Here is a 13,541-nt window from a genome sequence, read left to right on the forward strand (position 1 = left end):
CACCAGGAAATTTTAAGTGTTCCTCTGGGGGAAGAACTGATAATGGTAAACAAATCTAATGGGTTATTTTCCTTTGTTGCTTATGAAAAGAGAACAGTTAAGCATCATCTTGGGATTAAAAGGGAAAAAAAAACCCTGCTCTTCTACTCTCCTGTAGTTCATGAAATAACCTTTTTCTTGGATGTATCAGAGAATTGCTCAATTCTGGTTTCATAGTTGGCCTCTATAGAGACATAGAGAGCATTCCTAGAGAAATTCATTAATAAGAATATATGTTCACTCTTTACCCTGATGCTCTCTTCTGTCCAGTCAGATTCTTATATGCAACTATTTCATGTCTATATGTTAGGAGTATCAGTAATTAAAAAGTAATAGTATTGGGATCAATATTGATTTTCTACTCAATTGTTTCTGAAATAAACACTGATCTGGAGATTATATGATTAAAATGTTGCAAATCTCTTATAGATTGGAACTCAATGTGACTTAAGTGATGATGTTTCACTTCTGTCCATGAAAAGACATATATTCATCTTACATGTGCTGTTGATTATTTGGGCAATTAATTTGAAAAGGTCTCAGATCACATCATATAAAGATGAGATGAGATGAAGGAACAGAGAATATTTAGTATCAATAAGTTTAGAAGGATTATGAGATCTGTCTTTAATCATTTGAAGACTTGCCAACAGATTGGGGTTTTAAATTTATGTTGCTTGACCCCTGAGTTCAGAACTGACAAAATAAAAGGTTAGAAATGCAATGGTGAAGATTTTAAGGAAAATATATTAATGATTGGGGATATTTCAAAGTGTAACCTACCTAAAAATATAAAAGACTCACACGGATGGGAATTCTTCAAATCACTATTGGATGATCATTTGTTGGGTATGTTGTAGAGGGAATCTTTGTTTAGTATGCATGTTTGATAGCTTTGGAGCAGGATAGGATAAAGGGCCTGTGAAATTCTTTGCAACACTTACGATGTATGATTTTCATAAAAATCAGAAGTTTAATTTCCCAATTTTCCTCACCATACATAAATTTAATAAGTTGAACTCCAGGGGTGCAGCTATGATTCAATATATAGAAATTTTAAAAGCCCCAACAATTTGCATTGTAGGGATACTTTAACACATAAATATTTTCAAATGTGTTGTGACTAAAAAGGAACTTTCCCAAGCACTTTTTGTTTTTTATAAAATTTTACTCTTTTTTTAGCTTTATAAAAGAAATACACACACAAATATTTAAATTAATTCCAAATTCCAATAAGTATTTAATTAGAAAATTATATAAATTTCTTTATAGTGTAAAACATTAATATGCACCATTTTGAACAACAACTAGTTGTTGTTCAGCCATATCCAAATCTTTATGATTCTTTTAGGATTTTCTTAGCAGAGATCCTGGAATAGTTTGCCATTTCCATTTTCAGCTCATGTCACAGTTGAAGAAGCTGAGACAAGCAAGATTGAGTGACATGTCCAGGGTCAGATAATTAGTTATTCTATGGACCAAATTTGAACATTCATCTTCTCTTCAGGCATGAAACTCTAACCACTGAGCTAGCTGCCTTTAGGTAAGTACAGATTTTATATCAATATGTTAGTTAAAATGAAAAGATACTAATTATTGTACTTGTGCCATTTCTATTGATTCAATGTTTTTGGATCTAGTCTAAAGAGATTTTTTATTTCCTGCTGAGATTACTTATTTTCATTAAGTAGTTGAAAAAGAAAGTCAATCATGATACAGTTTTTAGAAATACTCTCTGGTAGAATTTTAAAATACTTCAACTTCTCTTTCATACACTTTTTTTGTTTTTGACTGAATCTTTATTCATTTAGTTATAGTTGTTTCCATTTTCACTGTCCTTTTTCTCTACTGCCACAATTAACTTTCCACCAGCTCTCTTGGAAGGAAATTCCCTTGCTCCATCAATTATTTGCTGTTTTTTTCTGTCTTTAAAGCCTCCCTTTCCTCTGGTCATTAACCTTTGTCTATAATCATGCTCAAGACAAAATATAACAATCACCCAACTTAACACACAAACAAGCAAAAAAATTCTTAAGATTACAATGCTTCAGTCTTTTTCTTCTTTTTATTTTGAGAATTCCTTCAAACATTTAATACTAACTGCTTTTAATTTTCTACCTCTAATTACATTTTGTATATTTTGTGTTATCTACTGTTAGGTAAAATGTATCTATTATGCATTGCCAAATTCTGTGGTCTCTTTAAAAATCATCGTTGACCTTCTATTAGCATGTGACAACATCAGGCACCAATTCTCTTTTTGAAAATCTCTCATCCCTGATCATTCCTGACTCTGCAATTTTTCTTTTCTTCTTTTGTCTCTCTGATGACCCCTGCTTTCTTTGCTCCTTGACTTCTTCCATTCTACTTGATTTAGCACCTGACTCTCAGTATTCTTCAATGCTAGAATTACACAGCTTTTCACTCATTTCATGATCTTTTGGTTTATTCTTATGGTGTTCAATTATCAACTTTCTGAAAATGACTCTCTATATTGAGGCCCATGATTTGTAAATCCAAAGCATATTTCCAAATCAATGTTAAAAATGGTCATTACTCTCAATAATTCCTCTCTAGCAATTATGTTCTCTATTCTACATGCAATGCAATTTGATGGCAGTTGAAATAGAAAGTCCAGTATTTTTAATTACTAAACAACAAGGGATTTACATTTTAAATGGGAATGCAATATCTAAGTAAGAAGGAAATAAAAAGTTCAAATTGATTTTTTTCAGTGTTGATTTCAGAATCATATATCTGCAGTATATGTGAAAAAAACAATTTTACCTCTAAGTCTTGAAACAAATATCTCAGTGTAACCTAGCTATATGCAGTGCATATGACATAGTGAATAGATAACTGTCCTCAGAATTAGGCCAACCTGGGCTTTATCCTTGCCTCTGATATACTCTATTTAATCTGGGCAAGATCACTTCACTTTTCAGTCTGTCCAGGGACCTCTCAGATTCTAAGTTGCAAAAATCTATCAATCTGCACTAATAAAGAAAGCTTTACACTCATGCAACATAAGTATTACTATAATGCACTAAAACATTTTTAAAACATCAAAAGTAAAATGTATGATAACGTATTAATTTCCACAGCCAATATACCTGTTATGAATTATATAAAGTATGGATCATGTAGACCAAGAAGAAAGGGTTGGAATAGAAATTTTCTGGTGAGGTAGGAAATGTTTAGAAATACTGCTTTCTTAATTTTCAATAATCCATGTTGTTTCCCAGTTCTTTGAGATGCCCAGTTCTTATTACAGCTGTCATAGTATTTTGTTTTTATATTTATTTTAATTTGTCTACATGATTCTTCAATTATATGCAGTTTTGTTATGTTCCTATTAAATGATATAGCTCTATCACATCAGAAATTGTTGTATTTTTATTTTGACTTTATCCTAGGAGATTTTATTGTAGTTATTCTATGACTTTCTTGAATTCTTATATGATGCTATTCCCTCAAAAATTCATTTGTCAATCTATAGTTAAAGACTACTGGATGTGGTGATTTAACTACAGGATATATATCAAGTTTATAATGTAAGGCAAAATATCAGACGCTGTTATGCCTTTATTTGTTGTTGATTATTATAATAATGGTTCACTGAGATTTTCATCATTGAGCATTCATTTCTTCATCTTTACTCACATTCCGTTATTGAATTATAACGTGATTTAAGGTACAAGTACAAAATCTTGGCTAAAATGATTACTATAAGAAGGAAGTATCCCCTAACCCTTAAAAAATGGACTGAATTTGCCACTATGTCAATTACTGATTTTCCTAATGAAATGCATGTTTTTTTTTTTAGTTTTTGCATGGCAAATGGGGTTAAGTAGCTTGGCCAAGGTCACACAGCTAGGTAATTATTAAGTGTCTGAGGCTGGATTTGAACTTAGGTACTCCTGACTCCAGGCAGGGCCAGTGCTCTATCCACTGTGCCACCTAGCTGCCCCTGAAATGCACTTTTTTAAGAAATATTAATCTTCATGACTTAATCATCATTGCTAATATTTTCATTTTTCTAGGTCATATTGTCTCAATAATATTGGAAATAGGAATGATTTCTTTTGGAATTCTTGTGCATAATCTACCATACTTAACACAGAGACAATTATATGTGTATGACTAGCCCATAATGGCCATAACAAAATGAATTCTACATATAATGATTCAAGTTTCCTCCATTTTAATGATATAAAATTTTTTCAATTTTTTTGTTTTGTGCAAGGCAATGGGGGCGTTAAGTGACTTGCCCAAGGCCACATGGCTAAGTAAAATTAAGTGTCTGAGGTCAGATTTGAACTCAGGTCCTCCTGACTCCAGGATCAGTGCTCTATTTGTTGTGCCACTTAGCTGAGCACTTGGTGAGTTTTAATGATTAGTTCATATAGAACTTGTATATAGGACATCAATATACAATGCATAATATTCCTAGCATCTCTTCATTATATAATCATGGTGCAAGCAACATTAACAGATTTTGGATAGAAGTTCCAATCTTATCTCTGACACTTATCAATGTGACTTCAAATTATTTGTTCTCTCTGAACATGCATTTCTTTATGTAAAAATTGAAAGGATTTGACTAGATGGCCTTCAATGTACTTCTTAGTTCTAAACTTGTAATCCTATGGCAAACTGGTCTTTCTAAATTTTGACAATTTAAATGATCTTTTGTAAAGAACATTTTCATATGAACACAAGATTTATTTTTCACCATTTTAAAACTCTCATCAACTATTCTTTTAATCTTGCTGCCTACATTGAGATACATTTTTAATATTTTATCAGTGTTATTTCCCTTGCTATGTCTACACTTATTACACTAGATAATTATAGTTAATTCATATTCTAGACTTAGAAAGGTCCTTGACTTCATTAACATAGGACTTCATCATAATATTTCAAATCTCTCATTTTTCATAACTTTGTAAAATATTTTCAAATTGCTGTGATATTATTATTATTATTATTATTATTATTATTATTATTATTATTATTATTATTATGTGAGTGAATGTATGTATATTTAAATCTATCATCTAGGGCTAAAATTTAATGTTAAGATTCTCAAGCTCAATTGGATTAATCATTTCTCGGATTAAAATCTTCCTTCAGAGTTTTCTTTTTTATTTTTCTTTTGGATTTTGGAAGGCAAAAGGGTTAAGGGACTTGCACAGCTAAGTGATTATTATGTGTCTGAGCATGAATTTCAACTCAGGTTCTCCTAACTCCAGGACCAGTGTTCTATCCATTGTGCCACTAGCTCCCTCCCTTCAAAACTTTCTAAGATGGTAGAACTTATCAAACATTGTTCTCTGATCTAGTCTTTGAGAATGAGATCATTTCCACACAATAATGGTACATAAGATTTAGACTTTAGTAGATGAATACATTTTTACATAGATTATTGTTGCTGTTATGCCCAAATTTGCAATAGATATAAAGTTAATGATCTAAATGTGACAAAACATATAAAATAATCCTTGGAACTTTTTGAAATCATAAAATATCTTTAGTATTACAGAATTATAATTTAAAAAGTGATTACTTATTAAGTAAATACTATACATAGCATGTGCTCATGAGTATAAGAGATATATACATTGTCCTTGCCCTTAAGGATTTCAAAATCTAATTAAGAAGATATAGTGAGGGGCTTCCATCCAAGATGGTGGAGAGAAGACAAGCTCTGTGTGAAGGTCTCCTAGTTTTACCTCATAAATAATAAGAAACAAACCTTTAACAGAAATTCAATTGACAAGCCCAGAAAAAGAAGCTAGGAAAAGCACAATTACCCGCAAGGTCTATCTTCGGAGATCCTGGGTAATCTGGAGGCAGAGAGCAGAGTGCCAGTGGGAGTAGGTTGAGAGCTGGACTAACCAAGGATCAGCCACAGAAGCTTTGGCTTCCTGGGTTTGGTGACAGTCTGGGGTGCTTCAGAAGGGCTGGGGGGGGGGGAAGTTCCCTCACAGAGAGTTACTCCCTACTTTCATTTCAGTAGACTCCTCTTCCCAGAACAAAGCCCACTCTCCCCACCTTCCCCTCCCAGTCTCAGGCATAGGCAACAGAGCTTCCTCAGCTGAATAGGAAGATTAACTACCTCCAAACAGGGACCACTCCACATTGTTTAAGGATAACAGTATCCAGCAGCACCACCCACCCCCTCCAGGCCTAGTGAGAGGACCTCAAATCAAGGTCACTGACACTCCAAGGAAAGCAAGCAGTACCCTACCAGTTGGTCCACTTGGAGTTACTAAACCAACTGAACAAAGCCTCCAACTCACCAAACTGGATAGCCCATTTGGAGTTAGTAAAGCCAGTGAGCAAAGTCTCTATGAACCTCAAAACCAAATGTTTATGAACCAGCCCCTCCCCCATTACAAGATCTTAGGAAAATGAAGAAAAGCTAGCAGAAAGGGAGGGTCATAGAAAAAAATCCTAGAAATTAAAGACCCTAAGTCAGAGAGATCTGGAACTTCTGAGGAGAATATGATTGGTCTCCAGCCCAGAAAGACTTCCTTGAAGGAAGCAGGAAGGAATTTAACAATCAATTGGAAAATGCAGAAAAAGAACCTCAATAAAAATTAACATCTTGCAAAAAGAAAATAAATCCTTGGAAAATACACTTGAACAAATGCAAAAAGATAATTATTCTCTCAAAATGTTAACTGGACAAATGGAAAACTTGAAAAAAAAGATATGACCAATTGGAAAAGGAGTTGCAAAAGGTAAATGAAGAAAATTTTTCTCCAAAATAATATGGAGTATATGGAAAGTAATGACTTCATGAGACAAGAAGAATCTGCTAAACAAAACCAACAAATCGAAAAAATAGAAGAAAATGTAAAATGCCTCATTATCAAAACCACTGACCTGGAGAATAGATTCATAAGAGATAACTTAACAATCACTGGGCTCTCTGAAAATACTGAAGAGAAAAAAGCCTGGAGTAAATATTACAGGATTTAGTGATGGAAAATTGCCCAGATATCATGGAACCAGCAGGCAATATAGATATTGAAAGAATACATTGATTCCATCTGGAAAGGGATCCCAAAATGAAAACACCAAGAAATATTGTTGCCAAATTCCAGAACAATCAGATAAAAGATAAAACCATGCAAGCATCCAGAAAGAAACAATTTAGATACCAAGGAACCATAGGGAGGATTAAACAGGACCTGTCTGCATCAACATTAAGGGAATTAAGGGCCTGGAATGTGATATTCTGAAGAGCAAGGGAGCTTGGCATGCAGCCAAGAATTCACTATCTAGAAAAACTGAGTCTTCTCTTCCAGGTGAAAAGATTGACATTTAATGAAACAGGAGACTTCCAACTTTTCCTGATGAAAAGACCAGAGCTAAATAGAAAATTTGTACTTCAATCAGGAGACTCAAGATATTCATGAAAAGATTAAAAAAGGGGGTAAAGAAAAAAACTGTTATTCAATAAGATGAAACTGGTTATATCCTCACCTGGGGGAAAGATTCTTATAACTCTAAAGAATTGTAACTCAGAGAGAATAAACTTAGTCAGAAATAATGGACATTCATGACTGAATTATGACTCTTATAGAAGGAATTAAAAACAGTATCTCCTTAAAGAAGGGGACAGTAAAGAGACATGGAGGATGGAGGAGATTGAATGGGGTAGATCACATTACATAAAGAGGTATAAAGGACCAATTGCAATAGAGGGGAAGAAGGAAAGAGGTGGTTGGGAGGACCTGAATCTTACTCTCATCAGATTTAGCTTAAATATAAGATATACGCACACTTGGTTAATTTAAGAAACTTATCTTATCTTTCAAGTTTTAAAAGGGGAAAGGGGAAGGGGAGAGGAAAAGAGGAACTAACAGAAGGAAGGGGAAGACAAAGGGGCAACGGGAGAGAAAGGGGAGGGCACTTGATATAAGAGGCAAAAACAGTGAAGGTGATGGTATTCAGAAACAAAATACTTGGGAATATGGATAAAGTGGAAAAAAAAGAAGAAAAATACAAACAGAGGGAAGATAGCATAAAAAGTAATGAAGAGTTACTAATTAGAACTTTGTATGTGAATGGGATAAACTGTCCCATAAAGTGTAAACAAATAGTAGAGTAGATTAGAAACCAGAATCCTACAATGTTTTGCTTAGAAGAAACTTATTTGAAGCAGATATATATATATATATATATATATATATATATATATATATCTGCTTCAAATATATGTGTATACACACACATTATATATAGTGTAAATGTAAAAGGTTGGAGCATAATATATTTTATTTTTGCTGAAGTGAAAAAAAGCAGAGGTAGCAATTCTTATCTCAGACAAAGCAGTTACAAAAATAAGTCTTGCTAAAAGAGATAATGAAGGAAACTATGTTCTCCTAAAAGGTACCATAGACAATGAAGCGATTTCAATATTAAATATGTATGTATGTATGTACCAAGTGGTATAGTATCCAGATTTTTAGAGGAGAAGTTGAATGTTACAGGCAGACATAGACAACAAAATTTTACTGGTGGGAGAAAGCTCTCATATTTAAATAAATCTAACCATAAAAAAAAAAAAACAGAAGTTAGGAAGGCAAATAGATTGTTAGAACACCTAGGTATGATAGAGCTTTGGAGAAAGTTGAATGGAGATAGAAAGGAATATACTTTCTTTTTTTCTGCAGTAAAATGCACTTACACAAAAACTGACCATGTACTAGGGCATAAAAACCTAAAAATCAAATGCAGAAAGGCAGAAATAGTGAATACATGCTCCTCATATCATAATACAAAAAAAATCACATGCAATAATGGGCCAGGGAGGGATAGACCTAAAACTAATTGTAAAATAAATAATCACATTTTAAATAATGAATGGATCAAACAACAAATTACAGAAAGAATGATTTCATCTGAGATAATGACAATAACAAAATGACATAGCAAATCTTATGGGATACAGCTAAGGCAGTTGTCAGGGGGATGCATCATATCTTTAAATGATCGCATGAATAAATTAGTGAAAGAGGAAATGAATGAACTAAACATGTGACCCCCAATTAAATACCAAATTAGAAATTCTAAAAATTAAAGGAGAAATTAATAAAATTGAAAGCAAGAAAGCTATTGAACTAATAAATAAAACTAAGAGTTGGTTTTATGAAAAAACTAATAAAATTGACAAACTCTGGGTAATTTGATTAAAAAAGAAGAAAAACAAATTGCTAGTATCATAAATGAAAAAGGTGACCTCACCACTAATGAGGAGGAAATTAAAGTAATAATTCAAAATTATTTTGCCCAACTGTATGCCAATAAATTTGATAATCTAAGTGAAATGGATGAATATTTACAAAAATAGAAGTTGCCCAAGTTAAATGAAGACGAAATTAAATACCTAAACAGCCCTATCCCAGAAAAAGAAATTCAACAGGCCATTATTGAGCCCTCTAAGAAAAAATCTTCAGGGCCAGATAGATTCACAATTGAATTCTACCAAACATTTAAGGAACAATTGGTTCCAATTCTATATAGACTCATTGGGAAAATAGGTGAAGATGGAACTTTTCCTAACTCTTTCTATGACACCATTATGGTACTGATACCTAAACCAGGAAAAGTCAAAACAGAGAATGAATATTATGGACCTATCTCCCTGATGAATAAAGATGATAAATGTTTAATAAAATCTTAACAATTACAAGTTATCACTAGAATACACTATGACCAAACAGGATTTATCCCAGCAATTCAGGGTAAGTTCAATATTAGGAAAACTATTAGTATAATTAATTATATCAATAATAAACCTATCAGAAATCATATGATTATATCAATAGATGCTGAAAATGACTTTGACAAAATATAGCACCCATTCCAACTAAAAACACTAGAGACCTTAGGAATAAATGGATTGTTCCTTAGAACAACATGCAGTATCTACCTGAAACCATCAACAAACATTATATGCAATCGGGATAAGCTAGGGGCAATTCCGATAAGATCATAGGTGAAAGAAGAATGACCATTATCACAACTACAATTCCATATTGTATGAGAAATGTTAGCTTCAGCAATAAGAGAAGAAAAAGAAATGGAAGGAATTAGAATTGGAAAGGAAGAGACAAAACTCTCACTCTTTGCAGAAGACATGCTGGTATACATAGAGAACCCCAAAAAATCATCTAAAAAACTTCTGGAATCAAATGGCTACTTTAGTAAAGTTGCAGGATGTAAAATAAACCCTTATAAATCCTCAACATTTCTATATATAACTAGCAAGATACAGCAGAAAGAGCTAGAATGAGAAATCCCATTCAAAGTAACTTCAGACAATACAAAGTACTTGGGAGTCTACCTGCCAAGGTAGACTCATAAACTTTATTAAAACAATTACAAAACACTTCTCACATAAATAAAATCACATTTAAATAACTGGGCAAATGTCAACTGCTCATGCATAGGCCAAGGATTATATAATAAAAAAGACAGTTCTACCCTAAATTAAACTACTTATTTAGTGCTCCACCAATCAAAATTCCAAAAAATTACTTTAATGAGTTAGAAAAAAATTTTAAGTACATATGGAGAAACAAAAAGTCAAGAATTTCCATGGATTTAATGAAAAAATTATAAAAGAAGGTTACTTAGCCCTACCAGATATAAAATTATATTGTAAAGATTAATCATCAAAACGCCTTTTATTGGCTAACAAATATAATGGTTTCTCCGTGGAATAGACTAGGTACAAAAGAGATAGCAGGGAATGATCATATTATTCTGCTGTTTGATAAATCAAAGAGTCCAGCTTTGGGGATAAAAACTCTCTCTTTGATAAAAAGTGTTGGTAAAATTGAAAGTTAGTATGGCGGAAACTTGTATTAGACCAAAACCCCACACAACTACACCAAGATAAGATCAAAATATATACAAGGTTTAGACAAAAAAGACAATATTATAAGCAATCTAGGTGATCAAGGAATAGTTTACCTGTCAGATCTATGTAAAGGGAGGCAGTTTATGACCAAGGGAAAGATGGAGAACATCATTAAAAACAAACTATAAAATTTTGATTACATTAAATTAAAAAACTTTTGCACAGACCTAACCACTGTAACCAAGATAAAAAGAAATATAGTAAATTAAGAAGAAATTTTTACAGCTAGTACTTCTGACAAAGTACTCATTTCTAAAATATATGAGAACTGAGTCAAATTTATATAAAAAAAAACAAAAATCAAGCCATTCCCCAATTTCAAATGGCCAAAGGATATGCGGAGGTAATTTTCAGATGAAGAAATCAAAGTGATCCATAATCATATGAAAAATTCCACTAAATTAATACTCATTAGAGAAATGCAAATTAAAGCATCTTTGAGTTACCACTTCACACCTCTCAGACTGGTCAATGTGAGCAGAAAGGACAATGATCAATGCTGGAAGGGATATGGGAAACCTGGTACATTATTAATACATTGTTGGTGGAGCTATGAACTCATCTAACCTTTCTGGAGAGCAATTTGGAATTATACCCAAAGGGCAATAAAACTGTGCATATCCTTTGATCCAGCAATACCACTACTGGGTCTATACCCTGAAGAGATCAAGAAAAAGGATAAAAACGTCACCAGTACAAAAATATTCATAACAGCTCTGTTTGTGGAATTGGAAGATTTGGAATTGGAAATTGAGTGAATGTCCATCAATCGGAGAATGACTGAACAAATTGTGGGATATGTACATTATGGAACACTATTGTTTTATTAGAAATCAAGAGGGATGGGAATTCAGAGGAACCTGGAAGAATTTACAAGAACTGATGCTGAGTGAGATGAGTAGAACCAGAAGAATATTCTTCACCATTACAGCAGTATGGGGTTGATGATCAATCTTAATGCACTTGCTCATCTCATCAGTGCAACAATCAGGGACAATTTTAGGGTATCTGTGATGGAGAATACCATCTGTATCCAGAGTAAGAATTTTGGAGTCTGAACAAAGACCAAAGACCATTACCTTTAATTTTTTTTAAATTATCTTATATAATTTTGCTATCTCTTATATCTTACTTTTTTCCTTAAGGATATGATTTATCTCTCAACAAATTCAACTTAGAACAGATCAATGTATGGCATGGAAATAATGTAAAGACTAACAGACTGCCTTCTGTGGGAAGGGTGTTGGGGGAGGGAAGAGAGTTTAGAGGAAAAATTGTAAAATTCAGAAATAACTTAATAAATAAATAAAAGAATTGAAAAAAGAAAATGTGAACACAAACTGAAAAAATAAATAAGAGGTGATGCTATATCTGTGTTATAATCCTATGAAATGGGGGGAAATGATCATTATAAATTTTTATGTTTGTAGATTGGGGAAGAAAGAAGGAAATGAAGGTATGATAATTTGACTCAATGTTCATGGATAAGGCTGGATCTTGAATTATTAGTGGAATTGTTTTTTTATATTTTATTTATTTAAAGCAATGGGGTTAAATGACTTGCTCTAGATCACACAGCTAGGCAATTATTAAGTGTTTGAAACTGGATTTGAACTCAGGTCCTCCTGACTCTAGGACTGATACTCTATCTACTGTGCCACCTAGCTGAAGTTCAGTGAACCTATACTGGACAGAAGAAATCATTCAAGGTGAATTGAAAAAATGTCTAAAAGATCATAAAAGGATGGGTGAACATAAAGGTCCAAGAGAATTTCACTATAGTTAAAGGTTCATGCACTGGTATATTGAGATATATGGTTTTACAAGGAGATAGAAGCAATTATACAAAATTTTCAAAGTAGAACAGGCTTTTAAACTTGATTTAGTTTGAAATAGTGAAGCACTTGAAATTGTTTAGCAGGAAGACAACAAAATGAAAATAGTATGGAACAAAGATTAATCAATATGCAAAATATGGACTAGATGGGTGGAAAATGTACTAAAGATAGTAACACAAACAGTAACAAACAAATACAAGGAAGAATCAAGCTGTTGCCAGTGGAGACAACAATTGAAACAATAAAACTTTTAAAACTTCTTTGAGAATGCTTAGATATGGGACATGTAGAGGAATGAACAAAGATGACACCAAGATTTTTAATCTTGGTCCCTGTACATATAAAATACTATGTAACGATAAAGGAAAACTAATTGCAGAATATATAGAATACGTCTTTAGAAAGTCACTTAAAGTCTCATCTTCTTTCTCTAAAACATAGATATTAGACTAAACAATTTTAAGGTTCCTTCTACTTTGAAAGTTATATGTATTTTAAATAAGTTTTATTTTTTAAAATATTGTTTAAGCTGATGGTAAGATATGCAAGTTGGAAGATAAAAAGTACACAGATTAAGCACATACTATGTATCAAGAATAGTGCTAAGCATTTTACAAATTTATATCATTTCTTCTTTACAACCCTGGTGCTATTATTACCCACATTTTACATTTGAGGAAACTGAGACTAAAAGGATTGCATGATATGCCCAGGTTTTCACT

General features: G+C 32.6%; 1 protein-coding gene across 1 annotated transcript in view; it reads right to left on the reverse strand.

The window, feature by feature from the left end:
• The window catches only part of NETO1 (neuropilin and tolloid like 1), a 263,184-nt gene that overhangs the window by 234,891 nt on the left and 14,752 nt on the right, over positions 1-13,541 (reverse strand). The gene's annotated exons all lie outside the window — the stretch shown is intronic.

Source organism: Macrotis lagotis, chromosome X (assembly GCF_037893015.1).
Source record: "Macrotis lagotis isolate mMagLag1 chromosome X, bilby.v1.9.chrom.fasta, whole genome shotgun sequence".
Classification (NCBI taxonomy): domain Eukaryota; kingdom Metazoa; phylum Chordata; class Mammalia; order Peramelemorphia; family Peramelidae; genus Macrotis; species Macrotis lagotis.